The sequence below is a fragment of the Capra hircus genome (genome assembly GCF_001704415.2).
Source record: "Capra hircus breed San Clemente chromosome X unlocalized genomic scaffold, ASM170441v1, whole genome shotgun sequence".
NCBI classification, from domain to species: domain Eukaryota; kingdom Metazoa; phylum Chordata; class Mammalia; order Artiodactyla; family Bovidae; genus Capra; species Capra hircus.
In genome coordinates, this window is record NW_017189517.1 from 6,676,775 (window position 1) to 6,702,939 (window position 26,165).

Sequence of the window (26,165 nt, forward strand, 5' to 3'; positions counted from 1 at the left end):
CAGTTCAGTTCAGTCACTCAGCCGTGTCTGACTCTTTGCGACCCCATGGACTGCAGCATGCCAGGCCTCCCTGTCCATCACCAACTCCCAGAGTTCACCCAAACTCATGCGCATCGAGTCGGTGATGCCATCCAACCATCTCATCCTCTGTCGTCCCCTTCTCCTCCACTTCTCCCACTTCCAAGCCAGGAAACAAATAAAACTAGGAAAACCATCAAACAACTAGCATGAAATGTATATTGCAATGTTTTTTAAGTGCTCTCTGATAAAAGTTTGAGTAAGAGCCACATTTTGGGTTTTGTATATCCGATCACACACAGAAAAGGTGTTTTCACTAAGCTGATGTCTTGGAGTCTGGCTTTCTGTCCTCTGTGATCCTTTCTTTCTTGACAGATGACTAACCATATTTAACCAATTCTAAGATGCATATTTTCTTAACGTTTTAATGTCTCTGAAATCAGAATGTGTCTTATAATCAGTGGCATTTTACAATCCCTGTCAGACAGGAGGCAGTTGAAAGTCACTGCCATACATACTCAAACTTGGTTGTGGCTATTTTTGGTATCATGATATATGATAAAAATATATGTCCATATATGCCCAAAAAAGCTCTTTTGATAAGTATAAAATTAAAATTCTATGGATATGAAAACATTACCTCACAGTTTATTTGGAAGTATTTTTTTCTTTCTTAGTGTTACATAAAAACATATTACATAAAAAAATCTCAAATGTGAGGAAACATGTCATATCTTCTGTAGAATGCAATACCTGCCACTGACAATTTTGAAGAGCTTGAAAAACTTCACATATATCCACTGAGAAGCCATCCAAAGTTCATTCTGGGAAAATTTCCAGGTACTAATAAAAGACTACTTTTTCAATATCTGTAGTGGAATATTGGTTTGTTTGGGGTTTTTTACTTTTTCCTAAGAAAAACAACTACAAATTTCAAGCCTAACAACTAGAAATTCCCCAGTTCAGAAACCCAAATACCAGTAAAGGAACTGGTTACATCAGAATATCAACATTAATAGCCAAAGCAATCTTGAGAAAGAAGAATGGAACTGGAGGAATCAATTTGCCTGACTTCAGGCTCTACTACAAAGCCACAGTCATTAAGACAGTACAGGTACTGGCACAAAGACAGAAATACAGATCAATGGAACAAAATAGAAAGCCCAGAGATAAATCCACACACCTATGGACACCTTATCTTTGACAAAGGAGGTAAAAATATACAATGGAGTAAAGACAATCTCTTTAACAAGCGGTGCTGGGAAAACTGGTCAACCACTTGTAAAAGAATGAAACTAGATCACTTTCTAATACCACACACAAAAATAAACTCAAAATGGATTAAAGATCTAAACTTAAGACCAGAAACTGTAAAACTCCTAGAGGAGAACATAGGCAAAACACTCTCCAACATAAATCTCAGCAGGATCCTCTATGATCCACCTCCCAGAATACTGGAAATAAAAGCAAAAATAAACAAATGGGATCTGATTAAAATTAAAAGCTTCTGCACAACAAAGGAAACTATAAGCAAGGTGAAAAGACAGCCTTCGGAATGGGAGAAAACAATAGCAAATGAAGCAACTGACAAACAACTAATCTCAAAAATATACAAGCAACTTATGCAGCTCAACTCCAGAAAAATAAACGACCCAATCAAAAAATAGGCCAAAGAACTAAATAGGCATTTCTCCAAAGAAGACATATGGATGGCTAACAAACACATGAAAAGATGCTCAACATCACTCATTATCAGAGAAATGCAAATCAAGACCACAATGAGGTACCATTTCACACCAGTCAGAATGGCTGTGATCCAAAAGTCTACAAGCAATAAATGCTGGAGAGGATGTGGAGAAAAGGGAACCCTCTTATACTGTTGGTGGGAATGCAAACTAGTACAGCCACTATGGAAAACATGTGGAGATTCCTTAAAAGATTGCAAATAGAACTGCCTTATGACCCAGCAATCCCACTGCTGGGCATACACACTGAGGAAACCAGAATTGAAAGAGACACCTGTACCCCAATGTTCATCGCAGCACTGTTTATAATAGCCAGGACATGGAAACAACCTAGATGTCCATCAGCAGATGAATGGATAAGAAAGCAGTGGTACATATACACAATGGAGTATTACTCAGGCATTAAAAAGAATACATTTGAATCAGTTCTAATGAGATGGATGAAACTAGAGCCGATTATACAGAGTGAAGAAAGCCAGAAAGAAAAACACCAATACAGTATACTGACACATATATATGGAATTTAGAAAGATGGTAATGATGACCCTATATGCGAGACAGCAAAAGAGACACAGATGTATAGAACGGACTTTTGGACTCAGAGGGAGAAGGAGAGGGTGGGATGATTTGGGAGAACGGCATTGAAACATGTATACTATCATGTAAGAAACAAAGTGCCAGTCTATGTTCGATACAGGATACAGGATGCTTGGGGCTGGTGCATGGGGATGATCCAGAGGGATGATATGGGGTGGGAGGTGGGAGGGGGATTCAGGATTGGGAGCTTGTATACACCCATGATGGATTCATGTCAATGTATGGCAAAACCAATACAGTATTGTAAAGTAAAATAAAGTAAAAATAAAATTAAAAAAAAAGAATATCAACATTAGTGGACAAATCAATCTTTTCTGTGATCACACTATTTAGGGGAAGTTAGAGAATTTTAATCTGAGCTCTAGAGTAGCACTATCATATAAAACATATAATGCAAGCCACCTATATCATTTTAATTTTCATGTTACAATAATTTAAAAAGTTTAAAAAACAGGTGAAATTAATTTTAATAATGTGTGTTGTTTCACTCAATATATCCAAAATATTATCATTTCTACATGTACTCAATATAAAATTATTAATGAAAAATTTCATTTATGTGTGCCCTGTCTTTGAAATCTGCTGTGTTGCATTCTACACTTAGAATATATTGCAGTTGGCACTAGTGTGTGTTTAGTCACTAAGTTGTTTCTGACTCTTTGCAATCCCATGAGCTGTAGCCCGCCAGGCTCCTCTGTCCATGAGGTTTCCCAGGTAAGAATACTGGAGTGGGCTGCCATTTCCTTCTCCAGGGTATCTTCCTGACCCAGAGATCGAACCCTGGTCTCTTGCATCTCCTGCATTGTCAGGAGGATTCTTTACCACTGAACCACCAGGGAAGCCCAGTTTGCACTAATCACATTTGAAATGCTCAATACCCACATGTTGCTAGCGGCTCCAATATCAGACAATGGAGGTCTAGTCAATATACACATTTGTCAGCAAAACAAAAATAATCCCTTTCAGGACCTTTGGCTCAAACATGATCAGTCATAAAAACAGTTGGCAGAAAATCAAGAGTGGCAGCTACCTCCACTGCACTCCTGTGACTGTGAACTACAAAAAATTGATTATCCTAACACAAAACACTGTTCTGGAGCAACCCTGCTGATGACAGTTTAGAACAGTGGGCTTCAAACTTGGCTACTCATCCATGAATTCTTTTCAGAAAGTATGTGAGCAGGGGTAGTTTGCAGGGAATCCACGCTCAGCTTCTCAACATCCATGCCTCTTGCTGCCTAAAACTGATCTGTCCAAGGACAACTTTTTCCCACTTGCTTAAAATTAAGCATTATTTTGCAGCTGTTCTCAACACTAATCACTTACATCTGTCATTAACTGGAAACAAAAGCACTTCCTAACAGCTGCATATACTGTCCATGCTGATTCTTTTACACATAATTGGAATGTTTTTTGTATTACAAAATGTTTACATTGGTAAAACATGTATAGAAATTGTATGTGATTTCTTTCAAATAAGGTACATCATTCAATTAAACTAGCTAAAATGTGTTTTCTCAGATTGTATCTTGAAATATCTTTCCTAAGAAAGTCAATCCTCATTTCATTTTATAATTACAGATTTTCTAGTACTTCTTATCAAAAAATTAAATATGTTGTTGCCAGTCCAGTTATTTTTTAGCTCTATATACTTTTCTCTTTTATAAAATATGGTTGAAAAGTTTAATCCTGTGGCCTAAAAAAATAATGTCTTTAAAATTTTTTATACATTATTCTTAATTATTTCCAGAAACCCCAAATTGGGATATTTGTTTACCAAAAGAAACTATGCATGCCATTCAATTCTTTGTTTTATAACATGTTAGCTACATATTACACCATTTAATTTTAAATGACATGTAAGAAACAAAATTATTATTAAATTATTATTATTTTATTAAGAAATTTTATCATTAAATTATTATTAAATATTAAAATTAAATTTTCTTTATTTTGAAATAAATAAAAATCTCATTTTAATCTTCTATTCACTTTGCTAGTAAAATATTTAACCAGAGGTGCCCCCAAATTGATTTCTCCATGGTTTAAATAAGGTTCCTCAAAATGCATATTAATTTATATTCTCCGTTGAAAAATGAGTGTCTCCATTTGACACTTTATCTGAAGATAAAGCTGATTTGGCTGATTATTTTGATATGAACATTGCCTTTGTCAACTGAGTTATATTATAAATGTTTTCTATGAAATCAATAATCCAAATCAGTAGCCTCAAAGTTTCATATTTAGTGTAAATAATAAACTAAAGGGATTTTATCAAAATTATTGTATTGTATTAACTAAGTGACACTTTTCCAAGTATTTTTATGTTCCCAATCTTTGTAAGTCCAATGAATTAAAAACAATGTCTCAAAATGAAAGAATGATATATAATAGTCATTTGCTAAACCTTGGTGATAAGGTTATTCTGGTAAGCCTCCCAGAAACACTAAAATTAATGATTCAGCAACAAACTCTTCTATAATTCAGGCTTATTTTCTTTCAAACAATTAAAGATAGGCTCAGCCAAATTGTCTGTTAAAAATAAAAAAAAATTAATTTAAAAAGTTTAAGTCATTAAACTTTTTTTTATGACTGGTCACCATGTGATTTTTGACCTGTGACTTGGACTCATTCCATTCCCTTCTCCTTATTTATGGGAATAAAATTTATATTCTACTCTGTCTCATTAGAAGTAAGAGTCATCCTCCAAGTCATGAACTAATTTGGGGAAAAATAAACAATCAAATTCACTTAAGAAAAGCATTGCCAACCAAATTCTAGTTTTCATTTTTTACTTTTCAAAATGTGTAATATTTTATACTCTTCTGATAAACTGTGTGCTACTAATAATTTAATAATAAAAGATTTAGTACTTAGAAGCTTAGCATTATGGGAAAATTTATTTCAACCTATATTTTTGCAGAGATGTATGGGTGACCAATAAAAGATCTTTGAACATAAAAATAAATTGCATTATGATAAATTCTGTGAGGGAAGTTGAATGGAATGGCAATTTCAAGGAAATAATAAAATCATGTAAAATTTCTAACTGTTCATGGTTTTTCCTTATTTGTTTGCTCTTAATTAACAATGATGAGTGTCTTGTTAACATGATATTTTTAGCTTATTGGACAGATTAAGGTGAAAGTGAAAGTCACTCATTCGACTCTTTGCAACCCCATGGTCTATACAGTCCATAGAATTCTCCAGGCCAGAATACTGGAGTGGGTGGCTGCTCCCTTCTCCAATTAGCAAGGTATTTTTAGCTCATCGGACAGATTAAAAATGTGATTAAATCATTAATTAAAAGTATAAATATTTATAATATGCTGCAAATGATAACTGTACAAATAATTAAACTTATGATAAGAAATTTCAGATGCTAACTTCAAGATGTTTGACAGGATAGACAGTTTCTCAAAATTATTTTAGGTAGCCTATAATTAGCAAGTTTGAAGACCACCGCTATAAAACATAGTCTCATTAAATCCCAGAGGAAAAGTGAGTGAAGGTAAGAATTTTAGAAACAAAGACTTCTTTTTATTTTATGACTTTTTAATTTCTGAAGAGTTCCACCTTTATTCCCAGGGATATGTTCGAAGACCGCCAGTGGATGCCTGAAACCGTGGATAGTACTCAATCCTATATAGACTATGTTTTCTCCTATACATACACACCTATGATAAAGTTTAATTTATAAATTAAGCACAGTAAGAGATTAATGATAACAGTGAAAATAGTAAAATAGAACAAATACACTGTAATAAAAGTTACGTGGACACGGTCTCTCTCAAAAATATCTTATTGTACAATAAAATGCCTTTTCCATCATAACTAGGCACTTATCCCTCACTGTGGCTGTAATTTTCACAGTTTGAGATGCAATAGCAAATCTGGCACCAATTTCTTTTTCCTTTTTCACAGTTTCATGGGTAGAAGATGCGTTCTTACCATAAATCTTAGCAACTTCAGCATACAACATGGTTTTCTTTCTTCATTAACTCAAGAACTTTTAACTTACAGGAGCACTTCATGGCTTCTCTTTGGTGTAACCGAATTGCCAGCATCACTACTCTTGTACTTTGAGGTCATTATTAAGCAAAATAAGGGTGACTTGGACACAAGGGTGTGATAGCTCGACGGTCGATCTGATACTAAGTGACTAATGAGTGGGATATGCAGGACTAAGGGATGCTTCACATCCTGGGTGGGACCAAGCAGGACGGTGCAATATTTCATCATGCTACTCAAAATGGCGTGCAATTTAAAACTTATGAATTGTTATTTCTAGAAGTTTGTATTTAATATTTTCAGACCACAGTTGAGTGCGGGTAACTGAAACATTGGAAATCGAAACAGTGGATAAGGGTGGGGACTATGGTATAGCAGAAACCACTATAACTTGATGTATACCAGCTTAATCACCAGGGCAGTTATACAACCTTGCAATGGTGAAATTTTAGGGAGTATTTCTAAGCAATCCACAAATATTGTACTTACTCAAAATGGTCACTAGGTGGCGAAAGACTCCCTCTTCCCCGCTTCCACCAGCTCTCTCAATCTTCCTATCTCCTGCAAAAAGGAAAAGGATAGGAATAACATAGAATAGTGACAACGACACACAACAATAGCAAGAAATATTTGTTTTAGGTGTTTCCATTTCCTAAGGACAGTAATAAGTCCTTCTCATCTCTGAGAATTTCAGAAATAGCCTTGTCTGGGAAGGTCATTTATTCTTCATTAATATCACTTACAAATATTATTAACTAACACATCTCCCTGATATAACCATGCACTTTAACTACAAAACTCAAACCCTATTCAGCTAAGTACTTCAACTCTAGAAAAATCAAAAAGCAGCAGCAGCAGTGGCCTCTGGGACATTCCAAGCACGAGGTTAAGCCTTTCATTGCACTGAATCTGCGAACAGCTCTAAGAGCTAGGTGTTAATATCACCCCCAGGATACAGGTGAGAAAGCAGGAAAATAGCCCCAAATCGTTGAGTCAGTAAGTGCCAGATATGGGATGCAAATGCAGGTTTGGTTTTGTTCATTTTCAAGTTCAATAGCCACACCCTTAAATATCACACTCTGAGATACTTTGGGGTTGTGTGTGTATAACTGTCTATGGGTCTTTCTGTGTTTGCCTATTCATATTTATATTTCTGTGCTTCTATGTGATTTTATGTCCATGATTCTGTGCAATGTGGAAGTGTGTGTCTATGTGCACACACACACAAACACATGTGCAATCCAGAGCGTTCAGAGATATTTCTGGTAATTTCCACATCATTTTATATAGTTTAGCCATCAGAGGGAGCTCACTAATTTTCATTTTCTCTTGAAGAGGCTAAGAAAAGACACGCTAAAAGTCACATTCTTTTATATATGGTTGAGTCGGTTTTCATATGTTTAAGTCTGCATGTGTCTCTATGTCTATGCATGTGGAAGTCTGTTTCTGTCTGTAACATGATTAAGCCCATGGATACACCTATATGCTTACACTGACCGATGTAACTGACAGTGTCTGTACATTCTTATACTTGATGTACATTTAGACTTAGTGTTGTGTGGGCATAGGAGTACATTTGTAGATCATTTGTGCATATGCACACGTGAGCACGAGTCACTGTGTGTATATGCGGACATGTGAGGGTGCATCTCTGTGCATCTGCGCATTTGTGTGCCTGTGGGTTTGTCTCTATTTCTACGTGTATATGGTAAAGAACCTATCTGCCAGTGCAGGAGACTCAAGAGATGAGGGTTCGATCCCTGGGTGGGGAAGATCCCCTGGAGGAGGACCTGGCAACCCACTCCAGTATTCCTGCCTGGAGAATCCCATGGACAGAGGAGCCTGGAGGGCTACAGTCCACGGGGCTGCAAAGAGTTGGGCACAACTGAAGTGACAGCACACATGCATGCATACGTGAATGTCTCTTGCTTTTACAGGCTGAAGATTTTCTGTGTCTGTGTATTCCTGGGTGGGGATGCCTGCCATCTAAGTACACAGTTGCATGAGAATTTGTGTGTCCATATAGGCAAGTGCATTTATAGAGCTCTGTGTGCATGTGCCTGTAAGGGGCTTTGCAGCATGTCAGCATCTATGTGGTTGAAGTCTTGTCTTCAGTGTGTATATCTCTACAAGAGACCGTGTGTATAAGATAGCACCCATGCTTGCGTGGGCATGTTTAGTCCTCATGTTTACTGTTTGCAAATATTCATCTGTGTGGGCCTCTGCATGTCTGTGTATCTGTGCATACATGACAGGGGTGGGAGTCTATGTGCCTACATGTGTACATTCTTGCCTATAAGCCTCTTTATCTGTGTCTCAGGGCTTCTCTATTCACACATGCATGCCTTGGTGTTCATACATCTGTTCCTCCACCTCTGGTTGGATGTGTATGTCTGTGTGACCATCCTCATGTCTATGGGCACATGTGTGTGTGTGAGTCTGCATGAGAACTAATGTCTTTGGATGACTCTGTGGATGAATGCATCTGTGTGTCCACATGCTCATGTTACTGTGTGCATTTGAGGACTCTGTGTACAGGAATTTTCCCTATGTGTTCTGCTATGTCTCTGTTCCTCTTGGTCTGTGTATGCCTCTGTAGTACCTATACCCACTTCTGTTTGCATGCATACATATGACAATACACACATGTGTCTGTGCAACTGTGTGTTTGTGAAGGCGTGCTGGGCTCTGCCAGTGTGGGTGCATAGCTTTTCTGTCTGTGTGCAAGACATGCATGCTTGTGTTCCCATGTGCCTCTGTGTTTCTCCAGTATATTTGTGGGTCTCCATGTCCATTTGTACATTCACGTGGAATGTGTCGTACCAGCTTTGGTGTCGAAACCTTTGTGCATCTACATGGGTGTGAACCATGTATTTCTCTGTCTCTGTCTACATGCCTGTGTCTCTGAATCTGAGATTCTGTGCATGAATGTGACTGTGTATGTTCCTCTTGTGCATCTAAGTGAGTGTGTGTGAGTGCAGACGTATTTGCCCATGTATACCTCTGTGTGGGTCTCTAGGCCTGTGTACCTCTATGCCCATATCTGCAGGTATACACTTCTGCATATGAATCAATCTCCCTCTTTCTTCCCTGCCTCATTCTCTCCCTTGTATCTATATATAATGCTTATATCTCTCTATATAAAAGTATATGTCTCTGTATGTATAGAGCACTGTCTTTGTGTATATATGCATGGAGAGATTTCTTTCTCAGAGAAGGCAATGGCACCTTAACCCAGTATTCTTGCCTGGAGAATCCTAGGGATGGGGGAGCCTGGTGGGCTGCCGTCTATGGGGTCACACAGAGTTGGACACGACTGAAGTGACTTAGCAGCAGCAGCAGCAGAGATTTCTTTATGGATTGTCTCTGTTGTGTCTGTGTGTGCATGGATATGTTTCCATGTACAAGTGCGTGTATGTGTGCACACCTGCATGCTTGTGTGTTTCTATGTGCACACCAACATGCATGAACATTCCCATGTGCATCCCCATAGTCATTTCTATACATATGCATGTGTGCATGTTTATATGTTTTCATGGTGAGCATGAGCATGTGGGTTGCATGTACAGGCAGGAACATGTATGCACAGGTATGTTTTAATAACAATTATGCCTCTGTGTATAGATTCATGTGCTCCTGTGAGCATGAAAATGATAGTAAGTACATATTTAAAACACATGTATCTACCTATGAATAAATCTCCATACTTCAGTGTTTGCATAAATGTCTCCGTGTCTCTGTGTATCAATAAAAACACATACACCTGTGTCTGCATATGGACAGCTCTGTGCAGTCTATGGGTGTGTGTGTAGACAGGCCAACACCCATGTGTCTGTGTGAGCTTCCGTGGGTTTGTCTACGTTTCTGCATAAACATCTGAAGTGTCTGAGAATGGACAGGTACCTCATCAGCCTCTAGAAGCATCTGTATGTTGTCATATGTCTGTATGTGTATGTATCTGTGTTTTTGCAACTTTGAGGTTATGAATTAGTAAACACATCCTATGGATGCCTAGGTTGGCATACATATGTCTCTGCCTGCTTCTCTGGGCCTGTGTGAGTGTGGAGTGTATATTTCTGCCTACATGGTGCTCTGTGTCTACATACAGAACTGTATACATTTGTATGGATCTGTGTGGATGCATATGTGTATCTGTGTAGACATGAGATGATCCCTGTTGGGACTCTGGGTTATTTGCTCATATTCGTGCAAACACGTCTTTGGCTGTGGCTGAAAGAATGTATGATCTGTGGGATGATGACACACCTGTAGGTCTATGTCAGTGTGAATATCTGTGGCACTATGCGTGTGTGTGTGTTCTGGTGTGTAGGTACTTATCTGTGATGAATGTTATGTATATTTATGTGACTATATTGGAGAAAGACTTTTCTACTCATTTCTTCAGCTGCCTTTCTACTGTTTGGCCAGCAGAGGGGGCTCAAGATTTTCTTCCTGCTCTTGAAATAGCTACAAAAATAAGCAATAAAGATGGCCTTCTTCGGAAAATGTGGATTATTAAAGATGGTAACTATGGTGTAATAACACAGGCTTTTATAATCTGAAGGCCAAATATGGTGGCTGCTCAGATCTTCCAGTCCTGATGCTATCAGGGACCCTTCTGTCGGAGACCTTGGCATGCACCTACCTATCTTCCTCCTCCCCATGGGCCTAAGCAGGGCCCACCTGCTGCAACCTTCTTCCCCATTTTACTGCTTCTCTTTGACTAGAAATGCAGATTAAGATACCTGGTGTCATATAGTCCAACAGTCTTGGAGGCAGGAACCAGCATCATCCACAGTTGACAAATGAAGACTGAGGATCAGAAAATTAAAGCACATCATCAGCACCATATGACTAATAAGTGGCAGAGGCAGAATTCAAAGCCAGGCCTGACTGACAGAGCTTTCCGCCTTCTGCTCCACCCTGAACCACTTCTACGATATCGAGCGCATCCAGTTCCCAGTGCTGGAGCCAGGACTGGGAACAGGTGCAACCGCATTCCCAAGCCTGTGTCCTGAACCTTGATTCTTTCCTGAAACTATCTCATTTCATCCTTGGAACAGCTGAAAAGGAAATATTTCATCCATGTTTACAAACGCTTATACACAGCCAAAGAAATGAAGTCACCTGCCAAAATCCTGTGTGAGCATGTAGGTCCTCAGTTTGTGTGCTACAGAGTAACAGCTTGTTAATGAGGCTTAAACATGATCGCATGGATGCCTCATGAAGTCAGTCTGAATGTTCCAGAGGACACACACTTACTACCCTGCTTTTCTTGTGAGGCCTTCTGAGTATTATGCAGCAAGTCTGGGTGTTATGAGGGTATCTGTGAAGTCTAGGGCCAGGCTGGGCATTGTGGGATGAATATGTGTGCTGTGGATCGTGTGTCTCTCAGTATGGCTCTTCTGTGAGGACTGTGGGACAAGTCTGAGTGTCCCAGGGCTAGTTTCTGAGTTTAGGTGGCATGTCTCTGTGTAACTGGAGTGAGGCTAAATGTTGTGTGTTGAGTCTGTCTGAAGGAAGGTGAGTCTAGCTGTTGTGGGGCAAGTGTGTGTGACGTATGTGGTGTTAGTAAATGGTAGGGCCTATGAGTTTCTCGTGGTGTCAGTCCATGACTGGTATGATTCACATGTGCACTGTGATGTTCTCTACATTAAGGGAGGAGTAGCTATAGGGTGTGAGGTGAAGCTGTGGATTATGGGTTATCGCTATGAATTATGGGTCCTGTGAGGTCTGAGGTTTGGAGTGAGTGTGTTTTGTGGGAGTGATTTGGAGCATTGTAATTTTTATGACTGATATTTTGGATTTGTGTGTGTGTTTAGTCACTCAGTCATGTCTGACTCTGTGCGACCCTATGGACTGTAGCTCACCAGGCTCATCTGTCTATGGGATTTCCCAGGCAAGAATACTGGAGTGGCTTGCCATGCTTTCCTCCAGGGCATCTTCCCAACCAACAGATTGAACCCACGTCTCTTACCTCTCCTGCATTGGAAGGCAGATTCTTTACCACTAAGCCACCGGGGAAGCCTTATTTGGATGTACCATCAGGTAAATCTATGGACTGAGGAACATGTCCTCACAATGTAGGCTATGTCTAGCTGTTGTGGTATATACACTGCAGTCTGTGTGTTGTGGGATATATGCTTGAGTCACAGGGTGAGACAACATGTCATGGGTTGATTCTGGAGATTCTATAGCAAGTTGTTATATCATAGGGATAACCTTTGCACTGTAGGATATGTCTGTGCCTCATGGGCAATCTATGTGGCTTCGTAAAGAGAAACAGTTCCCTAAGTGAAGTTATGTCTTTACATAGTATGCCATTTCTGGAAGACGTGGTCTGTGCTGCACACTGTATGATTAGACTGATTCTGGACGGGGTGTTAGGTATAGTCTGGTGTTTTAAAGAGAGTGTGTATTATTAGGGGTGAGTCTGGGTGTGCAGGAGCTTGTGTATTTGCGTTAAGATTACCCTGTGTGCTGTAGGCATATCTGCTTTATGAAGTAATTCTGTGTTGTAACATATGCCAGTGTATGACTGAACATGTCTTGAGTTTAGGATCTTTATGCTGGGTAAAGATTTGTTCTGTGAGGTACGTTTGTGTGGTAGGTCAGTCTATGCATTATAGGGCATGTCTCTCAGCGGTGTAGGACAAGACTGTGTACTGTGAGGCTTGTCTGTAGTATTGTGGCTCATGTATTGAATTGTGAAAGTTTGTGCAGGCAGCTAAGTCTGAATATTGTGGCGCATGTCAGTGCGTTGTGGGGAGAACTTGATCTGGAGTGCGCTTGTAAGTTGTGATTTTGTTCTAGGTGTTTCCAAGTGAATTTGCTTTGGGGAGGAAGTCTGAGCCTGATGTGGCCATTCTGGAACTGTTGGGCATGTCCCTGCATTTGCAAGGTGTTTTCTACACTGTAGGATGCACTTTTTCACTGGCGGTTTTGCTACGGTATAGGGGTGACAAAGTACATTAGAGATTGTGTCTAGGTTGTAGGTCAAGGGTACCTTGTGGGGCAAGGCTGTGTTGGAAAGTACATCTGGTGAGGAGAACAACTCTGTAATGGGGATCATGTCTTCCTCCTGTGGGGGGAAGTCTGTGTGTCCTAGGGCAATTCTGGGGGTTGGGGACACATGTTTTCTTTGTGGGGTAAGTATTTGCCTTACAGAGCAATTGTGTGCGTACGTACTGGGGTGAATCTGTGTATCAGAATGCAGTTTTGTGTTTGTGGGAGAAACCTCTGTGTCAGGGTACACTTGCTCATTGTAGGTGAACTGCAGCTAGGGATTATGGAGCTAGTTTGTATGCTGGAAGACACATCTGGGTGTTGTGTGGTAAGACTGAATTTGTGGCTGGATATTTTTTAAATCTATTTTCACCATTGGGTAAAACTGGGTGAGTTGATACTGTAAAGTGAGTCTGTGCAGTATCAGGAGAGTTAGCTTTGTGGAAGTTATCTGTGGGTTATATGGCATGTCTTGGTGTGGTGGAGTAAGCCTGGACATGGTGGGGCAAGTCTGTCCATTATAAGGTCATTGTAGATACTGCGAGACATTTGGCGAGTACTGTGGTGCAAGACTGATTCTGAGGCAAATCTAAGTGTTATAGTGATGTTGGATGCCTCAAGGAGCAAGTCTCGGCTTTTTTGGAGAATTTTTGCGTTGTGAGAGAAACCTGTACGGGGTGATACTATTCTGTGGGCTGCAGTGGGAGTCAAGTCGTGGAACATGTGTGATATCATCAGTTGGTCTAGGTCGTGGAGAGCTGAGTTTGGAGTTCTAGGAGAGTTTAGGCACTGTAAGGCTCATATACACATGGCAGAGTGGTTTTTGGAGTTGTGGTTCACATTCTGTGTGTTTGGGGGCATCTGGTGGTTGCGGTGCATAATGGGCTCATTGTTTGCTTTGTAGATGAGTCTCTGCACTATGGACTTACGCCATGTGTAGGGGGAAAGCCTGTGCATTGTAAGATGAACGTGGAAGTTGTGTCAAACTGTGTATGTACTATCGGGCAGGTAGGTTTTCTGTCACACGTTTTAGAGCTCCTGGACAAGGCTTTGCTGCTGGGGGAGGGAACGAGTCTTTGCATTTGAAGATGTGACCAGATATGGTGGAGGAGTCCAGTTGTTATGAAGTGCATGTTTTGAGAAGTGTTTTTAACTTGTTATGCAATTCTGTGTGTTTCTGGGGGGGTCTACATCTTTGGGGACATATGTGTGGATTGTGGGGTGTACACAGGATGCATAGAACAGCTATGGGGGAAGCTGCCCACTTTGTGTAATTTGGGCTGCTATCATGTGAGTCTGGCCAATGTAGTGAGAGCTCGGTGGTGTGACTGGATTCTTCCCATTGTTTTGGCAGTGTCTTAAGCTGTGACTGTTGCCTGTACAGTCTAATGTGTGTATGGGCACTGGACAGATGAGTGTGTGTGTCATGCTAGGCTTGATGCAGGGTGGGTTTGTGTATCTGGGGCTAAGTGTGAGTGTTTGGTACAAGTTTGGGAGTCATGTGGTTAAGTGTGTGGTGGCACAAGTGTGTTCTCTGGGGTAGATCTGTGAGTTGTTGGTTGCGATTGTGCAGTATGATGCAATTCTGTGCATTGTGGGGTGACTCAAAGAATTGTGAGCCGAGTTGGAGTGCTGTTGTTCTTTTCTATCCATTGAAATGCAACTATGGGCTTAATGAGGGTGTTTCTATGGGGACATGCTTTTATATTTTAGTGTGGTTTGGCAATTATTTTTAGAGTCTGTGTGTTGCACTGTGAGTTTGAGATTCCAAGGGGCAAATTTGCATGTTTTGGGACAAGTCTGAGTTGGGACAAGTTTGTGGAGTTAGTGTGGTGTGGAACAAAAGTGTGTGTTAAGCTCATCTGTACCCTGAATAGTGAGCTGATGTGCTGTAATGTAAGTCTGAGTTCTGAGAGGAATCTTTATCCTGCATGTGTGAGTATATTGTAGGGTGTTTCTTCATGTTATAGTGCATGTGTGTACACTGCTTGAGCAAATCTTCACATTATGAGCTAAGTGTGTTAACTGTGAGAGGGTTCTACAGATTGTATTCAATAGAATGGGTGGTATCCTAAGATGCTATTCCATGCCTTGTTGGGAAAGGAGGTTGTGTTGTCATTGACTGCAAGTGTTGGGGAGCACTCATTTTGCTGGGGGACATGTATGTACAAATGCATGTATGTGAGTTTTGTGTCAACTGTGAGTGTTGTGTGACACATCTGTGTGTCTTGAGTTGACCCTCTACAATACCTGGGGAATCTGCCCAATTTGGGCTGGTTGTATGCTCCTTTGTGTGGGTCTCTGAGTGGTGAGCAGGGTTTTGGCACTGTCTTTGGAGAACATCTAGGAGAGATGTGTGCTGAGGCACATTTCTGCATTGTAAGAAGAGTCTTGTAGCATGAGTTGTGTCTCCTCATTGTGACTTGACACTGCACCGTACGGCGTATCAGGGCTTTGTGACACGATTCTGTGCTTTCTGAGAAGAGTCTGGGTTTCATATTTGTATCTGCCTGTTGGGTTTTTGCAATTCTGTATACTGTGTGCTGAGCTCAGAGTGGTGGGGTGAGTCCTTGTAATGGGTTGTGGATAAGCATTGCAGGGTGTGCCTTTGTGCTGCGTGTGACAGGTCTTGGTACTTTGTTCCTGCTCCTGTTTTCCCTGTAAGCCAGGTGTCTGCCCAGCAAGGTGTGGGGTGTGTGTGTATGTGTTGGGCACCACGTGTCGGTTCTAGGCCACATCTGTTCTCTGTTGTACAGCTTTGTGTTTTGAAGGCAAGTCTGTGTGCTGTGCATTTCTGTCTGCATTAAGGATACAGGGTTTAATGGTACTGTGAAGTGAATCTGGGCATTGTGGGATTGTCCTGGATGTTGTGGCCCATGTCTGTATGCTCTAGGATGTGCCTTTGCGTAGGGGGATGAGCGTGTGCTCTGTAGGTAAGTCTGTGCACTGCAGGGAACGAAGTATGTTATCAGGCATGTCTGCATTGTATACAAGGTGTTCTACCATCTATCCAGACTGGTGTGTAATGTATGCCTTGCACGGTTTGGTTGGGCAAGCCTGGGAGGTAAGGGAGCATACCGGCACATTATAGGGCCTCCTCTGTGCTGGGGAAACTCTTTGCAGTGAGCCTGGGTGTTGTGGGTCTAGTGTTTTCATTGTGGAGTGACTGAGGAGCAAACAAGGTTTGTAGAGTGAGGGTGTGCATGGTGATCCCAGCCCATGCACGGGCTGCCTTTTGTTATGAGGCAGGTCTATGCACTGAGGGGTTTACTTGTGCTTTGTTGGGGTTGTTTTTAGGCCACACTGTGGACATGTGGGATATTACTTCCCTGACCAGGAACTGAACTCATGCCCTTGCGGTAGAAGTGCAGAGTCTTAACCACCAGGGATGTCCCTTTGTTGGGCTTTATACTTGGCATGATGGTGCTATGTGATGAAGGTGTGTACAACATGACAGACAGGTGTTTGTGGAGCACGTCTTACACTGTTGTCAGTCTGTGCATTATGGAGTGGGTTGTGTGGGTTGGGGTTGTGTCTATACTTCAAGATGAATATCTGTATGTTGTGAGGCATGGCTGCGCAGCATGGGGTGGTCTGTCAGCAGTAAGTTCCCTCCAGATGTTCTGATGTGAGTGTGAGTTAGGCAGGCGGACATTTGCATTACTAGTCACAGGTCGTATTTGAGGGCTCTGGGCCTTGCATATCTATTGGAGGACTAGGTGGACACAGCTAAAGGTGTTTGGGGCCCTTGCACTGTGATGTAATTCTGTTCCCTTGGGGGGGCTGTGGGTTGTGTGGATGTCCATACCCTGTGGAAGACACCTAGGGTTTTGGAGACTAGACTGCGCAGTGGGACAAGATGGTGTGTCATGATGCCATTCTCTAATTTGTGGGAAAAGTCTGCAGCGAAATCAAGTCTGTATGCTATAAGGCATGTCGATATGGATCAGCTCTCCATTAGAGAAGTCTATGTGTTATGGATTGTTTCTAGGGATTTTAAAGTGAGTTCTCTGTGTTGTGGGGCCAATGTGTTCTGTGGTATGTGTGTTGTGGACCCCGTGTGTGTGTGTGTGTGTGTGTGTGTGTGTGTGTGTATGACAAGGCGCATTTAGTTCAACGGGATGAATGTTTGCATGGATGGGTTCATGTACCACGGGTGTGTTTGTGCACTGCCATGTGTGTTGTGTGATGCATCTAAGTGTTAGAGACTGCACAGCAGGTGCTTCCCAGTGTTGCGGGCTAACTGCAGTCGACAGGGAAATTGTAAGGAAAGGGTGGTGGGAGTGAGCTGTGATGGGATTCTGGGCTGCATGGTGTGTGTTATTTGAATTATTTTAGATCGAGTTGTACCATTATGGTCCAGTTGCACGTGTAGAAGCAACAATAACAACAATAACCAGATCTGCTAACATCCGTACACTAATTCTGTGCCAGGCACTCTTCTAAACACGTTATAAGCAGTCACGCATTTATTCTTCTTGACAGCCCTAATAAGTAGGTACCATTATTACTCCCAATTTATACCTGGGAAAAACAAGGCACAGAGACATTAGACTCCTTTCCAAAGGCACATGATTAGTTATCAATACACATGGTCTTGGAAGCCAGGCAGTCTGAATCCTAAGAGTAAGTTTTAACCACAATCTACACCGCCCCTTTGTTTGGGGATGTGCATATCTCTGGACCTTGTGGGGTTTGTGTCAGTGTGGTGGTATATGTATAGGGTGCAGAGCCCCTACAGAGAGCAGAAATTCATCCAAGTGTGTGAGGTTTCTCCTTGAGTTTCGGGATGGGTCTTGTGAAGAGGGGCCATTGTTTATATCAAGTTTGGAAGCAAAGATGCTAATGTTTTGCCCTGTGTGGCAAGGCTTTCCACTGCACTGACTGTGGCCACTGTGCTGAGCTCGTGCTTTAAAGGACAGGTATGCGGTGATGCAATTTTGTGAGCTGTCAGAGAATCCTGTGTGTTTGCAGGAGTGTCGATTTGGAAAGGTGTGTTTACATGTTGTACATCTAGTCCCTGGATGATGGGTATTGCTGCCCTAGACTGAGTCATGTAGGAGAAGTCTGTAATTGTGACGCAGTTCTGTGAGTGATGAGGGGACCACGTGTGCTGTGGGAAACATATTTATGTTGCAGGGGTCTGCAGGTTTTCCGAGGTCATTAAGGAGGGAATATGTGTACCTGTTCAGTCATGTCCGACTGTTTGTGACCCTATGGACTGTAGCCCACCAGGATCCTCTGTCCATGGAATTTTCCAGGCCAGAACACTGGAGTGGGTTGCCATTACCTACTCCAGGGGATCTTCCCAACCCAGGAATCGAACCCCAGTCTCTTGTGTCTCTTGCATTGGTGTGCAGATTCTTTACCACTGTGTCACCTGGGAAGCTAATTGAGGAGGAGGGTCTGTGCATTTTAGGACGCCTCTGCATAGGGTGTGTGTGTGTGTGTGTGTGTGTGTGTGTGTGTGTGTGTGTGTGTGTGTGTGTGTGTGTTAGTGTACAATATCTCTGCATATCTGGGGCCTAGCTGTGCTCATGTTACAGGAAGTGTCTTTGTGTTGTTGGGGCATGCTGGTGCCTTGGAGGCAGGTGTGCATTTGGGCTGAGGACACTGTGTTGCAGAGTGAGGGTGTGTGTTACACAATGCTGAGTGCTTACACAGTAAGCACCCGAGGGGTCTGGGAGGTGTGACACATATTATGGAGTGTTCTCTGTGCTCGTGAGGCAAGCTGGGTGATGCTGTATGCTGTGGGATGAGTCACAATCAAGGCACAAGACTTATTCACTGAGGAGCATGACCTTAGGAGCATAGTTCTGTGCTATATCCACACATGATGGGACAAATTCTGTGCATTGTAGGGTGTGTTCATGTGACAGAGGGCACATCACTGAGTTGGAGGGTGCATGTGTGTGTGCATGTGTTGTGTTGTGGGTCTGGATACTGTGGGGGTGAGTGTGTATATTAAGCAGCAAGCCCATGCATCACAGAGCACACTTCTGAACTGTGATGAAGCTCTGTGTGTGGCGAGCAGGCTGGTTTAGGATCCTGTCTGTGCTCTGTAGGGTATGTGGCTGTTGTGGCAAAGCATCTGTGTGCTGTAATGTTCCCAGCTGTTCTGGGGTTGACCCTTTTCACATTAGCAATGGTACTATCAATTACATTGTTAATTACATTAACAGCTGAAACAGTTCCTGTGTGCCAGGCACTGTATTAAGCGCTTAGCGTATCCTAATCCATTCAATACTCACAACAACCCTTTTCAATAGGTACAGCTGTTATCTTTGTATTACAAATGAGCAAACCAAAGAAGAGAGAAATATACTTACCCAATGTTCACAATTAGAAAGGGGTGGAATCTGGATTCGGAACCCAAGTAGTCTGGGTCCAGAGGCCTTGCTCTTAGCTATTACACAAGTGGTGTGTGTTGAGGGCCAGGGCTTCAGCTCAATGGGTTGGTAAAGCACATCTGTAAACTATGATGGAAATCTTGGCATTGCACAGGTAATAGAGTGTGTTGTGTGTCTACATATTGGGGAAGGCTCATGTGCTTTATAGGTTTTCTATCTTAGGGTAAATGTGTGTTGTGTTGCAATTCTATGCATTGAGGGAGAAATCTATGTGTTCACAGGCATTTCTGTGAATTCTAAGTTTTGTCGGTGTGATTATGTCATGGGGCAAATCTATGACTTGAAAGGCTTGACTGAGTATCTGGGGTGAGGCTCAGGGTTCTGTGGTGTTTGTGTGTGTCATGGAGCAAGTCTGTGTGCTGACGGGAGAATCTGTGCATCTAGATGAAGTTCTGGGCCTCCTTGGGCCGACTTTGGTGTGAAAGCCATCTGTGTGTGATGGGTGAATCCAGAGGTTGTAGAGCAAAGGGTGGTGAGTGTTTGTGGGTGTGTGTGCACTGTGTAATTACCCTAAGGTGTGCAGTTTGAGTGAAGTGAATCTGCATGACAAGTGTGTCCCGTGACATGACTCTGTGTATCACTGAGTGCAGGGTTGTGCTTTGTCATAGGTTGTATCGAGGTTGTGAGGTGACTGTGCACTGAGGGGCGAATCTGAACATTTCAGGGAAAAGTGAGGTGATGCCATGGCATGAGCGTGTCTGTTGTGGAACAAGCCTGTCTGCTGTAGGGCCAGTTTGCACACTGGGAAGTAGTGCTCTGAGTTGTGAGGTGTGTCTATATATCACAGAGTGTGTCTAAAGAGTTTGACAGGGGCTTTCTTGATCCAAGGCCACAGTGTGCCTTATGGAGAAGTGTATATTTGGAGGAGCTCTGGATGCTGTAGGGCACATGAGGGTGCCATAGGGTGAGTGTTTGCATTGTGTGGTGACTGTGTTTGTTGTGGAGTCAACAGGTGCATTGGAGGGAAAGATCGTACGTTGTGCCATAGTCCGAGGGGGTGGGAGATACATGTTAAGATGGTCTTTGCATCTCTCTGTGATGGGGTGAGCTTGTCCAAGTGCAGTGGGGTGAGTCTGTGCTCTGGATTTAATCTTGGTGCCGTGGGCTGAGTCTTGGAGCTGTGGGGAGGGTCTAGGTGGTGAGGGCACGTCCTTGTGCTGTGGACATGACTGTGTCCTACCGAGATGCTGTGTGTCCTGGGGCCAGTCCGCTGAGTCAGAGAGTGTCTGTGTGCCCGGGGGGAGGGCCTGGGTCCTGGGGAGACAGCTGGGTTTGTGGGGTGAGCCTAGATACTGGAGACAGTATACTGTGTGCTGTGGGGAGCATCTTTCAGCCAAAAGGAGAATCTGTGTGTGTCCGGAAGACTCCGTGTGCTGTCAGCCGCCGGGGTCGGGGGCCGGTGGGCTGTGTTTCACGGGGTGAGTCTGTGTGATTTGAGCTGCGTCTGTGTCCGTAGGGGCAGGCTTGTGTCCTGTGCTGCTTGTCTGCGTGCTGTGGAGTTCACCTGTCAGTGGAGTCTGTGTCTCTCTGGGCGGGTTTTCAAGCTGTGCGGTGAACTGTGTTCTGGGATGGGGGAGGCTGTGTGCCTGGGTGGGGGGCGAGGTCCTGTGCCCGGAGGAGGGCCTGCATGCTCTGCGGGTCGTCTCTGTGCCCTGGGAAAAGTCCTCTCCCTTGGGAGGAGTCCGTGTGCTGGGTCAGGGAGATGCAAGTGGAGTCTGCGCCCTGCAGAGGACCTCAGCTATGGGTTTAGTGGGTGGGGCATCAGAGAAATCTGGGCGCTCTGGGGACAGCCTTTGTTCCATGTGGTGCCTATGTGCCACGGACTGAGTCCCTGCTGTGTGGCGAGAGTGTTGTGTTGTGGGGCATATTGGTGGGTAGGAGGGCGTGTCTGTGACCTCTGGAGTGAGTCTTTGGGCCTTGAGAAGATGCTTGGTTTTGGAAGAATCTGTGTTCTGTGGGCTACATGTGCCAGGGAAAGGCTCTGTGCGATGTGGGGACAGTCGGAGGGGCTGTGATGGTCTCTGTGTCTGGGATAGAGTCTCTCTGTGTCACAGGGAGCGCAGATCTGCATGCTTTAGTGAGACTTTTGGCTGCGGGTAGGACACGTGTGCCTCTGGGTGAGGCTGGGTGATGTAGTGGAATGTGTGCTGTGGGGCACATTTGTGGCCCTGGTGCTTCTCCGCATGCAAAGGGAAGAGTCTTTGTGCTGTAGGGGTAACTGCCGTGCTTGTGCTGTTTGGCCACGGGACATTAGAGGGTCAGTTTGTACACTGCAGCACAAGTCTGTTTCAGGGTAAGTCTCCTTTAATATCTACAAAGAATACTAGCCAACACTTATACACTGATTATCATTACTGGACACTGTTCTAAAGGTGCTATTATTACCCCCATTTTCCATCTGAGGAAATTGAGGCAGAGAGAGATTAAGTAAAATTGTACACAGGTACATGCAACCAGCCACCGGTGGAGGTTTGAAACAAGGCAGTCTGTTACTTGTGCCCACACCATTATGAATCCCCTGGGGGCCCTGAGGAATAATATCCTCTTGTGGGTGAGTGGCTTCAAAGACTGGGAAGACTTCGTGATCTCTGGTGGACATACTGAGAGCAGGTAATATAGAAGGAAGAAAAAGGGAGTGGCTCAAAGCCTTCCGAGGGTTAAAAAAAATTCAGTGCTCTGTATACCATAATGGTGGCATTTCAGCCCAGAAGAACTGACATCAGGACAGCAAAATAACACCTTCAGCGTCTGGAGCCCCCATGACCCCTCCCTCGCCTCCACAGCCGCATTCTGCCACTGCGGAAGAGCGAATGCGCATGCCCTGGTGAGCCGCCGTTGCCATGGAAACCAACCTCCAGTCACAAACAAATCATAGCATAATACAGCAAATCTAGAAATGATTGGGGCTGCGGCTGTGAGCCAAAGGAGCCCCTTGCAGTAAGGTCAGGCAAGGCATCCTTCCACCCAAGCCCCCCTTTTTCCTTCCTGAATCAGTACAGGCTAGAAGCAAGTCAGAAGTCAATAGAGAAAACTGTGTTGGGAGTGGGGGTGGCAAGGGTCAACAGTGGGTGGCAGGTGATTTTAATAGTCAAATATTTCTTTGAGAAACATTTAACCCACCACCCACTAAAAGACTCCGTGGTTTATCCTTGAGCCTTTCACCTGCAGTAAAAAGAGGCGAATCACAGGGGTATGTCCCTCTCTATAAGAGATGGTGGCAGTGGTGGCATGGATTGGGATTCATCCTGCCTCCTTTAAATCCCTAGATCAGACTACCGCCAGCAACAGGCTGCAAACATTATTTATTTTTGTTCCTTATACATTTCTTACATTTTCCACTTCTACCATTCTAGAAAATTCCAGGAACTGAGTCCAGTCAGCTTTAATTCTCCGAGTACCTGAAGAGTAGAAAAAGAGGTTGAAGGAGGAACTTTAGGAATAACACTAACCCCAGGAGTATTGTTTGACTACACAATTAGGCTGCCAGCTGTGTCTAGGAGGAATTGCACATCTGGAACAGTGGTTTAATATATCAGGATTCCTCGATTTTCACTTGTAAAACGCACCTCAGAAAGATAATTTTTGACTATTTAAAATGTTTAAATCCTGTTTGAAAACCACTGCCCTAAACTGTGTGTGCCCTGAATTTGAGAAAGGCATCAGCAACCATGGCTATAGTATAAAAAGCTGTCAGAAGCTGCAAGAAGGTACCAGTGCTATTGTTGGATGTAACCTTCTTGGGTAGAGAGAAAATGGCCGACCTGTGGAAAGCTACACCCTATCTAGTGGGAGGACAGTTCTTGCCATCTCATATCAGTGGAAGAAGGTTGGATTATTCAATAAATGATGCTGAAACAATTGGTGACCTATTTGGAAAAAACACAAAATTAGATCTACTTCATATCATATGCCAAAATGAATTCTAGATGAATTAGAGTTAATTGCAAAGAATGAAACAGGTAAATGACTAGGAAAAATGCAGGTGAATATACTCATAAAAGAAAGAAATCACAAAATCAAAACTTGATAGTTATGGATGTCTAAAAATGTAAAGCTACAACACGTTTAAGAAAACTCACCATAAATGATAAAACATAAATAGGCAAATAAACTGGAAAATAATGCTTTTACCACATATGATAAATAAATGAGGCGATATTGTATGGGGTTGGCGGGGTAGGGGAGAAACCTTAAACTGGTTCATACCATTTGATCCAGGACTTTCACAGCTATGAATTTATCCTAGGAGAAAACAAAACAAAAAAGCTCACTGAGGTTTATATGGAAAAATATTCCTTAAATTATAACAGCAAAAATTGCACGTAGAAACTTTCAATAATTGGACATTTAGTGGAACACTTATATGATCGAAAATTAAGCATCCACAAAACATCACATTCTTGTGGGATATTTTAAAATATGGAGAAATTCTCTCAATATATTGCTTAGTGATTAAAGCAGATTGAAAAGGATATGTGTGTAGGATCTTCATTTTATATATAAATACATATTTTATGCATAGATTTGCATGTTTCAGAGAAGAGGGACTGACTATATTAACAGCAATTAGCTCTTGGTTATAGGATTATGGATAATTTGTATAGGCATCTTTAGGTTTTCCCCAATTTTCTACGACCAATATGTGAATTTTTATAATAAAGGGGAAAGACGGCAAGATATTTTAATACGATTGATTTTAATAAGGGCTATAAAAGGGATGAGAGTATGGAAAAGAAAGTCTGGGATTAGAGACAATAAAAAGCAAAGAGTAAATCTGCCCATGTTTATCAACGGTGGAGCAAACCAGATAAACTCAAGATGTGTTATGTAAAGATTATAGTAGTATTTATATGTTAGTAGGTACACAATTTCTTATACAAGATGGACTCCTGGAAAATTTTCTTCACTACAGCAGAGGATGGTCACGTGTCCCTGGATGTGTCAGTCATCCTCTTTGCCGCAGTGCTCTGTTCGAAGCCCCCCTCCCTCCTATTGCTTCATCACACTCTCCCCACCACCTCCTGCAAAACATGCCACCAGCAGACATTTTCAGCTTGGAAAAAATGGCCCCTCTTACCAACTTTCTTTAAAGCTATTTCATTCTTATCTTTTCCTCCCTGACTGCTAATTTTGGCATCTAACTCAAAAAAATCTACTTATCTATCTTTTCCCTCCTTTGCTTCCTATTGACAAAGCAATCTGAATTTCAAAGAAATAAAAGACCCAGAACTTCAGCTTATTTTTTTCTTTTTTTCTTGCAGAAACGTATGTACGAAAGCAATTTCCAGGTACAAGGAGACACTAAAGCGTAAACATTTTCAGGCACGATTCAGAAATAAATATAAAAGCTTTGTTGATAGGAATCTGCTTTTTTTTCACATCCCTTTCCCAAGAAAGAAGCACTGATCATATTGTCTTTACTGTAGAAATTGATGTCCACAAATACAAATTAATTATTTTCCAAATAAAGGCACAGTCACAATAGTCATTATTTCTCTTTCATGATGTTTCATCCTAAAACCAAATTTAAATCTTTCTCATTCAACACACGTTCATCTCTCATGTGAAGCAATTAATCTGAACATTACAGGGTGCCCTCCTTCTCATTTTCTCTCCTGTACAGACATCCAGTCACATGATTTTCTTAATTAAAAAAAATGAGGCATGGTATTCTTTTCTCCATTGCAAAATAACAATTTTCTCATGCTCTCTCCATACCGTGAAAGGAAATCAGATCTTAGAACATTGTGGATCGTCATCCATTTCATCACATCTAATGCAAACATCCTAAAGCTGCCATAGCATTCCAAACGCAATTTCTCATTTCAATAACATCTTCAACGAGTCCTCTTTGAGGTACTATCTTAACCAGAATCACAAGAGGGAAGTTTCTATACCTCCTTCTAAAAATTCATTCACTTTTTCAGAAACGAGCTTTAAACTAGAAAAGTGACCATGGAATGTTTAGAATTGAATTAAGCCATTTTCTCAATGCATGGATTAAAATCAGAAATTCCTCCACAGTTCTGTATTATTTTGATCCATAAAAACATGTTGCTTGCTATTTAAAAAAAAAAAAAACACGTTTCGGATATCTATGTTACAAAAGATTTCTCCGCTACTTACCAGCTGCCTTCGCTGTGCCTCTCCACCAGCTCGGAGGTTGTCGCACTGAAAGGGTGGGGGGAAGAGCTGCAGCGGCTGCTGGAAAATGAGCTGTGCTGTGAAGAAGGGATTAGCTGGAGGGAAAGGAAAAAAATGCCTTGGCATTATCCTCAAAATTCCTCTCCAAACATAAAATCATATTAAACATTACATGCTAAAAAGCGCATGCTCAACAAAGAGCGGAATTTAACAGTGAAGCCGCTGATCTAAAACA

General features: G+C 42.2%; 1 long non-coding RNA gene across 1 annotated transcript; it reads right to left on the reverse strand.

Moving 5' to 3' along the window:
* Positions 1-22,956: 22,956 nt before the first annotated feature.
* LOC106503798 lies at positions 22,957-25,948 on the reverse strand. The gene is made up of 3 exons (XR_001297506.1): positions 25,913-25,948; positions 23,993-24,028; positions 22,957-23,184 (listed from the first exon to the last, which is right to left on the reverse strand). It is a non-coding gene; the product is annotated as an uncharacterized LOC106503798 (long non-coding RNA).
* Between the last annotated feature and the right edge of the window lie 217 nt (positions 25,949-26,165).